Source organism: Orycteropus afer, unplaced genomic scaffold, assembly GCF_000298275.1.
Source record: "Orycteropus afer afer isolate SDZICR_OR568_19922 unplaced genomic scaffold, OryAfe1.0 scaffold00035, whole genome shotgun sequence".
Lineage (NCBI taxonomy): Eukaryota > Metazoa > Chordata > Mammalia > Tubulidentata > Orycteropodidae > Orycteropus > Orycteropus afer.
Genome location: NW_006921622.1, coordinates 14,723,065 through 14,734,838, shown reverse-complemented (window position 1 = coordinate 14,734,838; position 11,774 = coordinate 14,723,065).

Below are 11,774 nucleotides of genomic sequence, written 5' to 3'. Positions count from 1 at the left end.
AACAACAACAACAACAACTGCATTTTGAGCCCAACACCACCTCTTTCTATCAACGTATCATTTTACCTTCTGGAGCTTATATTCAAGTGAAGGAGCTGAACTTAACCCATTCCTTCCATCTCTCATGGTATAACTAGAGTAAGAAGTAGGAGGTTAAAGACCCAGGCTTTGGAGTAAGGCAGGCCTGTGTTTGAGTTCAGATTTCCCATTTACTAACTGAACCATGGAAAAGTGGCTTTACCGCTCTGAACTTCAGTTACATAGAGAGAATACTTACCTCAAAGTGCTGTTGGAAGATTAAATGAGATAATATATGTAAAGTTCTTAGCACTTCATTATGGTGTTAATCAGCACAACTATACAAATACAGTATATAAATAAATGGTCATATGTAAATGCTTAATGATGACATTTTTTCCTGTGGTTCATCTCAAAGTATGCTCTTCAGCTTCATCTCAGTCTTTGCATCTCACAATAGATTTTAAATAACTCTTGAATATTTCTGTGATCGGATAATATATACCAGAACACTGATTTTGTTATGAGGATACAAAATCTTGGTTATTTTTAAGTAACCCTTAATCAAAACTACAACTGAAATAATTGTGGATCTGTTCAATTGAAACAGATGGCTTTTTACATTTTTAAGTACAAATTATTTTGGCAATGATCTTTGAACCTATTGTAATTCCAACTTTTTAAAGAAATTACAGTGTTTAATTAGGAAGCGAGAATAACTTGATAAATCGTTTCCACACTTAGGGGAGAATCCACTGGAAAGGACCTATGTCTAGGCTAGTTTTGTTTCATAAGTTCATAAACACTCCTGCTATAGCAAACTTCAAACCAGGCCCAAAAAAGAAAGTGTGCCAACAAAAAGAAGAACAAAGGGAATTTTAATCTTATCATAACTCGAAGCTATGACTTCAACAATTAAGGCCTCCCAGGCTCCCCTCTTCTTTCCCACTTACAGGTAAAGAAGTCAATTACTGAAGCGATTGGAGTAATTCTGACTTTCACAACTTTGAGCTGTAGGTCTGGGCTTCAGTCTAGGCCCTGCCTTACTCACCTGTAAACACAGGAGAGGTGAAAAGGCCACCTCATAGTGTAACTATGATGACTAATTAGTTTAAAAAAAAAGTTAAGCCCATTTACAATAGCAAACAGTAAAATGCTTATAATTACCGTGGTAAAAGACAAAGGGATGAAGATACTTAACCTTCATCATGAGCTTCCCTTCTCTCTGAGGCAAGGTCGTTGAACCATTAACATTTGGAAAGGTTTATTGTGAATTTAGGAGATCTGGTAGCATAGTGCCTAAGACACTTGACTGCTGATCAGAAGGGTGGAGGTTCAAACCCACCAGCCACTCCTCGGAAGGAAGGTTGGGCAATCTACTTCCTGCCTCGGAAACCCAAGGAGGGGTCGCTATCAGTTGGGCCCGACTCCACAACATATAAAAAAACAAAAAATTGTGACTTTACACCAAGTCAAGGGCAGCTTTGTTCAATTTTAAACAAATTGGGCAAGGTCACAAAGTGAACAAACTCTCCAGAAGGAAGTCCTGATGTACAACATGTCATTAATTCATTCCTACTATGGTAGACAGAATGATGGCTCCCCAAAGATGTCCACATCCTAATCTCCAGAACCTGTGGCTATGTTTCCTTCCCTAGAAAAAGGTGCTTCAAGTTAAATATCTTGAGATGGGGACATTATTCTGGATTGGATATCCAGGGGAGCCCAGTGTGATCACCAAACTAAATCAGTTGTTATAGAGTTAATTCCAACCCATGATGACCCCATGTGTGTCAGAGTAGAGCTACACACAGGGATATTTCAATGCCTGTGACTATTTGGAAGTAGATTGCCAGGCCTTTCTTCTGAGGCACCTCTGGATGGATTCAAACCACCAAACACTCTGTTAGTTGCTGAATTCTGAACAACTTGTGCCATCCAGAGACTCACCTAATTTTACCACAAAGGTTCTCCTATTAGAGAGAGGCAGGAGAATCAGTCAGAGAAGGAGATAGATAAGAAGTGGGGGTCAGGGAGATCTGGCTGGCTTTGAAGATGAAGAAAGGGGGCATGGGAGAAGAAATAAAGAGTTTTCCAGAAGCTAGAAAAGGCAAGGAAATGATTTCTTCCAAAAAGCCTCCAGAAAGGAACACAGCCCTGATAAACCTTCCATTTAGCCCAGTGAAAGACATTTTGGATTTCTGACTTCCAGAATTATAAGATAATAAATTTATGGTCATTTAATTCACTAAATTTGTGGTAATTTGTTGCATCAGCAATAGGAAACTAATATACCTACTATCTACCAGTATTAGGTGCCAGACATTCAAAGAAAAAAACATATATTCCTGCATTGACAATTGTTCAAAAATAGTTAATGGACTGTTCAAAGTCTCATAACTAATATTTATTAGACACCCAACCTGTCAGACAGTATAAATGGTTTGCAAGCATCATCTCTAATCCTCACACCCATCCTGTGATATTTATTGCTAACATTTATTGAACACCCTGTGCTAGACACTGCCTTAAACACTTAGCATATGCTATCTTGTTTAATTCTTATAACTCTTTGATGTTGATATAGTTATTCTCTTTCATTTTACAAAAGAGAGAATTGAGGCTTGGGGAGGTTGAAAGTAGTTTCTCAGGGTCAAGCAACTGGAAAGTAATGGAAATTTGAGCTCTTGAAGTTGACCTCCAAAGCCTGCTTTTTATTCTCCCCATTTTCCAGATTAGTAAACTGAGGCTCAGAGAAGATAAATAATTCACCAAAGCCAGATACTTGATAGAGAGCAAGGTTTAAATTGTTCATCGCCCATTGACTTTCCTGACTCTCACTGCATGCCTCCCTACTTTCCCAGAGCCTCCTGATTCTAGTCTAAAACCTATTCAGAAAACCCTGTGTAATGTAGTGACTAGATCCCTCCTAGTTGATCCCCATGTTGACCAGCTCTCTACACAAACTTTTGTGGATAGGCTACCCTCGCCTAGAAGGCCCAAGTCTTCCTTGCTGTCTTCAGCCCCCTTTGAAGCTGAGGCTAATTTAGTTGCCCTAACAACCCTTGGGGAGCTCTGGTAGCACAGTGCTTAAGGCATCTGACTGCTAACTAGAAGGTTGGTGATTCAAACTCTCCAGCCACTCCATGGAAGCAAGACTGGGCAATCTACTACCATAAAAATTTACTGCCTTGGAAACCCAATAGGGGTCATTGTGAGTTAGAATCGACTTGATGGCAGTGGGTTTGGTTTAAGAATCCTTGGAGAACTCACTACTTAAAGAAACACCATTTTTCTCCCTCCATTTTTGCTATAATCTCCTGAGGTTCAAGGGCTCTCCATAACAGAAGTCCTCAAGTAGGTTCTAAAAAGCAGTGGTTTGCAGAACTGTGAGCTCCTAGATTAATGCAACTCCAAACCATACACCTGCAAACTGCCACCAGGATTGAGCAGCAAAGTAGAAAAAGGCAGATGAGAACCCTTAGCTGTTCCACCGCCACCAAATACCCTCAAGTTTGACAGTGTCCTGAATATTCCCTTGGTTATATTCTTGTTGCTGGCAATACTGCAGGAATTGGAGTATGTTCCCACTATTTAAAGTCCTTGGCATTCCTTAGTATATAGCCAAAACTAGCTGACATTGGGACAAAACTAGGTTAATGAAAAAACCAAGGGATGACTATAAAGAAAAAAGGACTAGAAGTATGCACCAGTTTCTAAATATATCAATTTTCAAACTTCAGGATTCTGATGACAAGAAACACATTTTAGAAAAGGAAGGCCTATATAGGAACTATTGGGAGCTCTGGTGGCATAGTTCCTAAGGCATTTGACTGGTAACCAGAAGACTGGCGGTTCAAACCCACCAGCATCGACTAGTGCCCGGAAAGAAGTTTGGGCAATCTACTTCCATAGTGATACTGCCTTGGAAACCCAAGGAGGGGTTGCTACGAGTCAGACCTGACTAATGGCAGTGGGTATATATAGGAACTATGCTCTGCTTCAGGGCAGTCCTGGTTAAGCGCTCAGCTGGTAACCAAAAGGTTGGTGCCTAGAAGCACCTTAGAAGAAAGGACGGGCCATCTACTTCCAAAAACTCAGCCACTGAAACCCTATGGAGCACAGTTCAATTTTGACACGTATGGGGTCACCATGCACCAGAATCAACTCAATGGCAACTGATTGGTTTATACATATAAACACACACACTTTGGTTCAGAGACATAATACTCAATAATTGTTTATTTAATTGGATTTGTAATAAATGGACTGGCCTATTTTAATGTACATAAGCCCTCTTCTCCCACCACCAGCATCCTGAGAATGGAGGTAGTCTTAGCCATTCTCTTCTTCCACAATGACAAGATACCTTTCTTGTGAAAATGCAGACCCTTTCCTTGTTCAAGTCCCCTGCTCATCTTCCTTAGATCTTTCCTTTTAGTCCACAACTGATCAAAAGGATAATGAGAAAGTCAAAAAGTATCAAGTTTTCCTCACTGGGCAACAGAGGCAGGGGAGGATGGCTATCAACTCCTTCCTCTCAGGAGCACATTGCTGGGATTTCTCCAGGTGAGCTCCAGCTACGCTTCCCCCAATGTGTTCTTTCAAAGGGGTTGCCAGCTATGTACACACACACACACACACACACACACACCAACAATACTGGCCTCTGAACTCATAATACACAAATACAGGAGATACATACACAAACTACATAATAGAAAATATTCAATGGATGCTCCATTTCTCTCCTTGAGTCAGTGATCAGGCAGAATAAGACCAGCAACTTCACTCACTCATTTAAATATTCATGAAACATATTGACTGCCTACTGCATCTAAGAATTGCTCAGCCTCTTTTCAATGATAGAAAGGGTATTGATTTTTTGCTGGAACTGTTACTGAAAAAATTTACCTGTAAAAAACACACATCCAGGGCAGAGGCTGAGTCTATCTTGTTCAGTGCATCCCTGGTACCCAGAACTATGCCTAGCATGGAGGAAACCCCATCACCATTTTTAACAGATTAATGTAAGCTCAGTTAAACCAGTTACCATGGAGTCGACTTTGATCCATAGTGACCCCATGTCTGAGCTCCATAAGGTTTTCAGTGGCTGATTTTTTAGAAGTTGATGGCCAAGCTTTTCTTTTGAGGTGTCTCTGGATGTGTTTGAAACTCCAACCTTCCAGCTAGCAGCTGAGCACATTAACTGCACTACCCAGGAACTCTGTAGCTCAGTTACAGCTTATTTTCACTAACGGTTGCTAATGTGGTGTGCTGGGGAAAATGCTTGCAATTTAATTGTTTTGTCTACACCTGTTTTTGCTCCTTATCTATCAAACTCCGGGAAGATCCTTCAGTGTCACAAATGTCAGACAGCTTGCTGCCTCAAGGTATGACAGGAATGTTTTTAAAGTTGGTTTCTTTTCATGACATCATTTCTCATTGCTTGTTGATACACTCTCCGTGCCAGCCACACAAACTTGTTTGCTCTCTCTGCTCCTGGCTCTGGCTCAGTGTTGCTTTGTTGTTTTGCGCTAGCAGTATTTTCATAGTGAATGCTTTTTTCTTTTTCTCTCCCAAGTCACAGCCCTCTTCTCTACCTCAACATAGAACAGTGTGCACTTCTAGTAACCCTTTCTGGATTAACACCACCCTAACCTAATTATCCCTTACAGTCATGTCTCCTCAGTTCTTACGTACTCTGTGTGCAGAATTTATTAGGTAAATGGCTAGATAATATCAACTAGTGCCTACATTTATGTATTATGTGTATCCCCAGAGAAACTGTAAGCCTCTGGATGGGCTTTTAATATCACTTTCAATTTTCAGCAGAGCCCTAGAGTGATGTGAACAGTTGATGTGCTCAGCTACTAACCAAAATATTGGCTATTCAAATCTACAGAGGCAACTCAGAAGAAAGGCCTGGCAATCTACTTCAAAAAAAAAATCAGTTGTTGAAAACCCTATGGAGCAGTTACACTCTGACACACCTGAGGCCATCCTGAGTTGGAATCTATTCCACAACAATTGTTTTTTGTTGTTGTTGTTGTTGTTTGGTTTTCAGCAAGTACCTAACACTGGGTCTGTAATTTTTTTCTTTTATACACATGGAGAGAACCGAACTCGCTTTTAATCCTGGCTCTGTCTTGAACTGCCTGAGTGCTGTTCACTGGGATATCACGTCTGCCCCACAGCCTCTCAATTACAAGGTGAGGAGATGGCTGAAAGATCTCTAAAGGCTCCTTCTGTTCCAAAGCTTCGTATGTGTATTTCTTCTTGGCAATATTTCCTCCAGCCTGCCCTCTCCCTTCCCACTGCCACTATTGACCCTCTGAGATTCCCACAATATCCTGGACAAAGTCTTGAGGCACATTGGATGCTCAGGAGATGATCTGTCCCCACCAACAGCCCAGCTAGCGGCATCAGCAAGCCCCCCAGTCAAAGTTTTGTGAGCAGAGCCATGGAGAGTTTCCTCATGTGGTCAATTGTCAGCCCTGGAGGTAAGCAGCCTTGTTGGGGTTGCAACTCCAAAAGCATTCCTTTCTTAGACTAACACTCAAAGGAATACGTTATTGTTGTTGTTTGTTGTTATGTGCCATCGAGTAGGACAGGGTCCCCCTAAACCTTCAGAAACTTCTTTCCCGTACCCCTTGTATATCTTCTCAAAAGACTTCATACCCTGGGAAACTTCTCAATGCCTCCTCACGATATGCTTGTCTGTGCCAGAGCTGTTGGTGCCATTTCAGCACAAGTATGGGGAGAAGCAATTACTTGCTCAGGTGGAATGTGGCCCAGCAAAGTGGATTTTGATAAGACAAGTTGTGACCTTGGGCTTATTGCTTAACTTCTCTATGCCTCAGTTTGCTCATTTGTAAAATAGGACTAATAATAATACCTACCTCATAGGGTTCTCATGAGGATTAAAGCAATTAGAACCAGTCTTGCTACATAGTATATGCTCAGTAGATGTTAGTAGTTGTTGTTATTATTACTAAGGAACCTACCTTAAGCCAGTTGCCAACATGGTTTTTACCTTCATGAGGATGAATGTTCAGGCAGGGTAGGGAGCGTGAGCTCAGGTGAGAGCTGGTTGACTTGCTGGGAAGCAAAGTCTGAGGTCCTTCATGCCAATATTTTTAGTATTGTTGGTGAATCACAAGCATTTAGTGTTAGAAAGATTTAAAATTAAAATCGCTTCTAACACCTCTACAGTATTTTTACCACATTGTTTTATCTGGACATAAAAGAATATAGTTTTAATTATATTTTGCTCTGCAGGGGGAAAAAAAATACAACCCAAAAATGCACCTCTTTTATGTGTGTCTTTTTCATTCTTAATGAACAGTGGGCCTCCAAAATGAGTGAATCCAGCAGAATGACCCTGGGTCAGGTGGAGCTGGCCTACTGGGCCTCATTTAGCCCAATGTTATTACAGGAAATGAATGCATTGTACTGAAGGGCTGTTTGTTGCCCCATTGTTTCTCCAGCCCAGGCCTGTGTGGGACTGTTTGTACTCCAGCACACACAGCAGCCATTATGTCCCCTGCAACATCCTACATGCAGCTGTGAACACTTGTGCCCAAGCCAGTTTATGTGCAGCAGAATTCACTCAGAAAGGAATTGTGAATAACATACGAAGACAGGGCCTTACTTTTCTCTGGGAATGTCCTAGGCTCTCCAACATTCTTCCCACTTGGCCAAGAAAAACAAGCAAATAGAATCAGCTTTGATGTATGTACCTCTGGGCTAGTTAGAGGTGGGGCTTTTTGGCTAGAGATTTCCATTCTCCACATGGAATCTCCATTCACAACTCTCTGACCAGACCTGGGAACAATGATGCCTGAGTTTGGGGATGTGGCTTTACCCTCAAAGTGGCTAAGTCTAATAACTACAAAGTGGGCAGAGTGATGTCCCTGCTGTAAACAAAGTCCAGCAGTGCCCAAGCTGGTAATGTGACACCATTTTAGCCATGAGAACTGCGATGTGAAAATATGAAAATGTCAGTCCTTTCAGGTCTCATTCAGCCCACCTACCAGAAGACACATACTGAAGTCATCAGAATATGAAATATTGGCTCCTAAATGTAAAGGGCTCTGGTGGTGCTGTGGTTAAGGCATTGGGCTGCTAACCAAAAGGTTGGCGGTTGAAACCCACCAGCCACTCCACAGAAGAAAGATGACTCAGTCTCCTTCCGGAAAGATTTGCACCCATGGAAAACCTATGGGAGTCACTATGAGTCAGAATCAACTCAAGGGCAGAGGGTTTTGGGAGGCTAGACATGGATGTTGGAGAATGAGTGAGGCAATGATCTTGCAAACAAACATTTATTTCCAGGCTCAGCAACTGCAGTTTCTACTTCTGGGTCTTTAAATATGACAGCATATTTGTTCTCATGTTCAGGTTTGGGTTGGCAAGGTCAACAAATGATTGTTTCCTCTTCAGTACAATGCTGACAATTCTGGTTGTTCTCAACTAGGTAAATGATGTTTTAAGGTTTGGTTGTATAAAGTAAACCAACAAACATCTAGGCTTTTCCCAGGACTGCAGAACTGAATGACAGAACATTTAGCATGAGGAGTCAGACACTATCCATTCCCACAAAACATATATGTGTATCTGCATGTGGAGTCCCTGGGTGGTACAAAGTTAATCAACTGCCAACTGAAATGTTGGAAGTTCAAGTCCATCCCAAAGATGCCTTGGAAGAAAGGTCTGGCAATCTGCTTCTTAAAAATCACTCACTGAAAACCCTATGCTACACAGTTCTACTCTGACACAGATGGGCTGCCACGAGTCAGAATTGCCTCAATGGCAACAGATAGTGCCTCTACATATATGTACATACACACATAAAATTGTGCATTCATATTTATCAGTATAAATCTCCAGCAAACATAATTTATCAATATTTGCAGACAAATTTTAGAGTAGGTATACTTTAGAATGGGACTTAAGTAAGTACAAATATATAACTATAAGGAAGTCTGTTGGTGCAATGGTTAAGTGCTTGTTGCAGACCAAAATGTTGTTCCAACCCATCAGCAGCCCTTCTAAAGAAGGACCTATTCCTGTTAAGGTTACAGCCTAGAAAACCATATGGTGCAGTTCTACTCTGTCTCATAGCATCACTATGAGTTGATATCGCCTCCACAGCACCCAACAACAATGACATAAGTATAACTTACATTCCCTGCTGGTTAAGATCCCATTGTTCAGTTTGACTGTGGTGTTCCCATCAGGGTTAAGGAGGAAATGAAGTTCACTCACTCTCAACTTTTCTTCAGAGTTTGAAACTTTCTGGAGCTGACATTCAGCTCCTGGGCAGCTGCTTTGGCATTAAAAGCCCTAACAATATTTTCCTTTTGCTGGCATGAATTGACCTTCTGCTGACTACATTTTCCTAGCAAAAAATTGTTATCTTTGCCTGCTAAACCCAAGGAACCAAATTCCCTGAAATTTCTTTGTTTAAGGAAACCATTCTTCCTAGCCCCACAAGGCAACTTACAAGGGCTGCTTCTCTCCATGGCCAGCTCTTGGATGCTGCCTGTATCATAACCAACAAAGAATACAAAGATGGTTGCTGAAAGTGCACTCCTGAAAGCCACGTATTCCTGGGACATTTATCTATTTCCAGTCAGGAAAGGGTTCTCTTGAAGATCAAGTTACCAATTTATTCTCAACTTTTCCCTCCCAACTGACATTTGAAGCTTGGAGTGGCAACAAAAATAACTTCACATAGAAGGCAAAGGATTGTTCACTAATTATGTTTCCTTCCCACCCACCCTCTTTGCCAAGCAATCGAGGGCTTTGACACTTTTTTTTTTTTTTTTTGGAACATTAGAAAACAGAAGGCGTTGGTGGAGGAGGAGAACCAGAAGACATGATGCTTTAGAACAGAAGTGTTACAGTGGTTACCAGCAGAGTGTGTCTCTTGGTCTGGTGATCGGTAAGATGAGGTCTATTTTCTGCAAGTGCCCAGCATGTTAAGGGTGAGGTGAGCTAAATTAATGTACTTCTCTAACATAAACTGTTTTCCATGGTTTCTAGTGAGAAACAAATTTAAACAAGCTTATGATGTGAAATATGTATATGAATAGACAATATATGGAATAAAATTCATAGAAATGCATCAGTGCATGAGAGCACATTTCCAATACATTCTAAATCAGAGGTCCTTGAACATTTTATCACAGAACTCCACAATAGAAGAATTTTGAAAAACTACACACTTTCTCACATCTTTTTAAAGATAGCATCCCAAAAGTTTCAACATAAGTTTAAATCGTTTTAATGGCTGCACATGAAAGGTTAGCAGTTCGAACCAACCCAGAGGCTCCATGGGAGAAAGGCCTAGTGACCTGCTCCCTAGGAAACCCCCTGGGGCAGTTCTACTCTGTCACATGGGGCTGCTACGAGTTGAATGTGACTCAACAGCACCTAACAACAACAATAGTTGCACAGGATGTAATTTCCAGTATATTGCAAATGTTAATATGCTTAATTTTTAAGCATATCTGATGGAGTCTAAATATCATGGCAATTTGATACCCACTTTTATCCATTAAAAAGTTCATGAAAAAAACTCTTATTTAATATTTAGAAATGTTACAGCTTTTATTTTGGTCCTTGGATATATATATATATATCCATTCTACTTTTCCACAGAATTTTAACCTAATGAAATTTATTTTCATTCTTGAAAGTCTTTCATTAATCACACTATCACACATATGTGCAATAAAATCGATTTAGAGATTGTGGCTGGAATTTAGGAGGGTTGGAGGTAGATTTTTAATTCTAGGGACTAAAGCATCTCGGGAAAAGCACTCAGGCCTGGTTCAATATAAAGCTCATTAAGGGAGGAGCATGCATCATGGTGTCTTGGACACTGACCTGTCCTCTAGTTAATCCCCAGGAGCAAATACATGCCAGAGTCTCGGTGAGGGATGGGAAGGAGGCAAGTAAAAGTGGGAAGTGTTGTTGTTATGAAAAACTCTCTGCGAGGCTTTGAGAGTATCAAGCAGACTATTCTGAGGCATAAGAGCATGTTCTGAAAGTAGGAGGAAAGAGTTGCTTTTACTTCTGTAAGGTCATTTCTACAAGGGCATCATTGACACAGTGCGACTTCAGGGAAGCCCCAGGAAGAAGCACACTGTCCCAGCAGTGTTAACATCTCCAGGTCAGCACCTGCCCTGGTGGTGGTTGCCCTACAAGGGGCAGCCAGGTACACCCCAGCACCAGTAGTAGGGCAGCCTCTTTGGACAGAGGCAGGCTTGGTACAATGACACTGACTGCATCATTATGTCATGTTATGTGCCATCATGTCATGGCATTATAAAGCAGCTGTGCCTTCACTGGTTGCCAGTGGCTTCAGTAGCAGTTGGCAGCACCAGCAGTTGAAGAGAGCAACCTAGATCCCAAGCATCAGTGCTTCTGCAGAGAGGAGGGGCTTCCCTGCTACTTCAGGGGTGACATCCCCTGAAAGGACCCAACATGAGACAGGTGAAAAATGACCAACACTGAAAAGACTGATTGGAAAATACACAGAAAACACCAGCTGGGCACCCCTCAAAAGATTTTCTTCAGACTTTCAAGGTCCTGGAGGTAGTGTAATAGCAGATGACAGCCAGAACCAAGGAAGTATTGTTTTTCAGTGGATGTGATGGGAGCTCTGGTAGCATAGTGGCTAAGACACTTGCCTGCTAACCAGACGGCTGGCGGTTCAAACCCACCAGCCACTCCTCGGAAGGAAG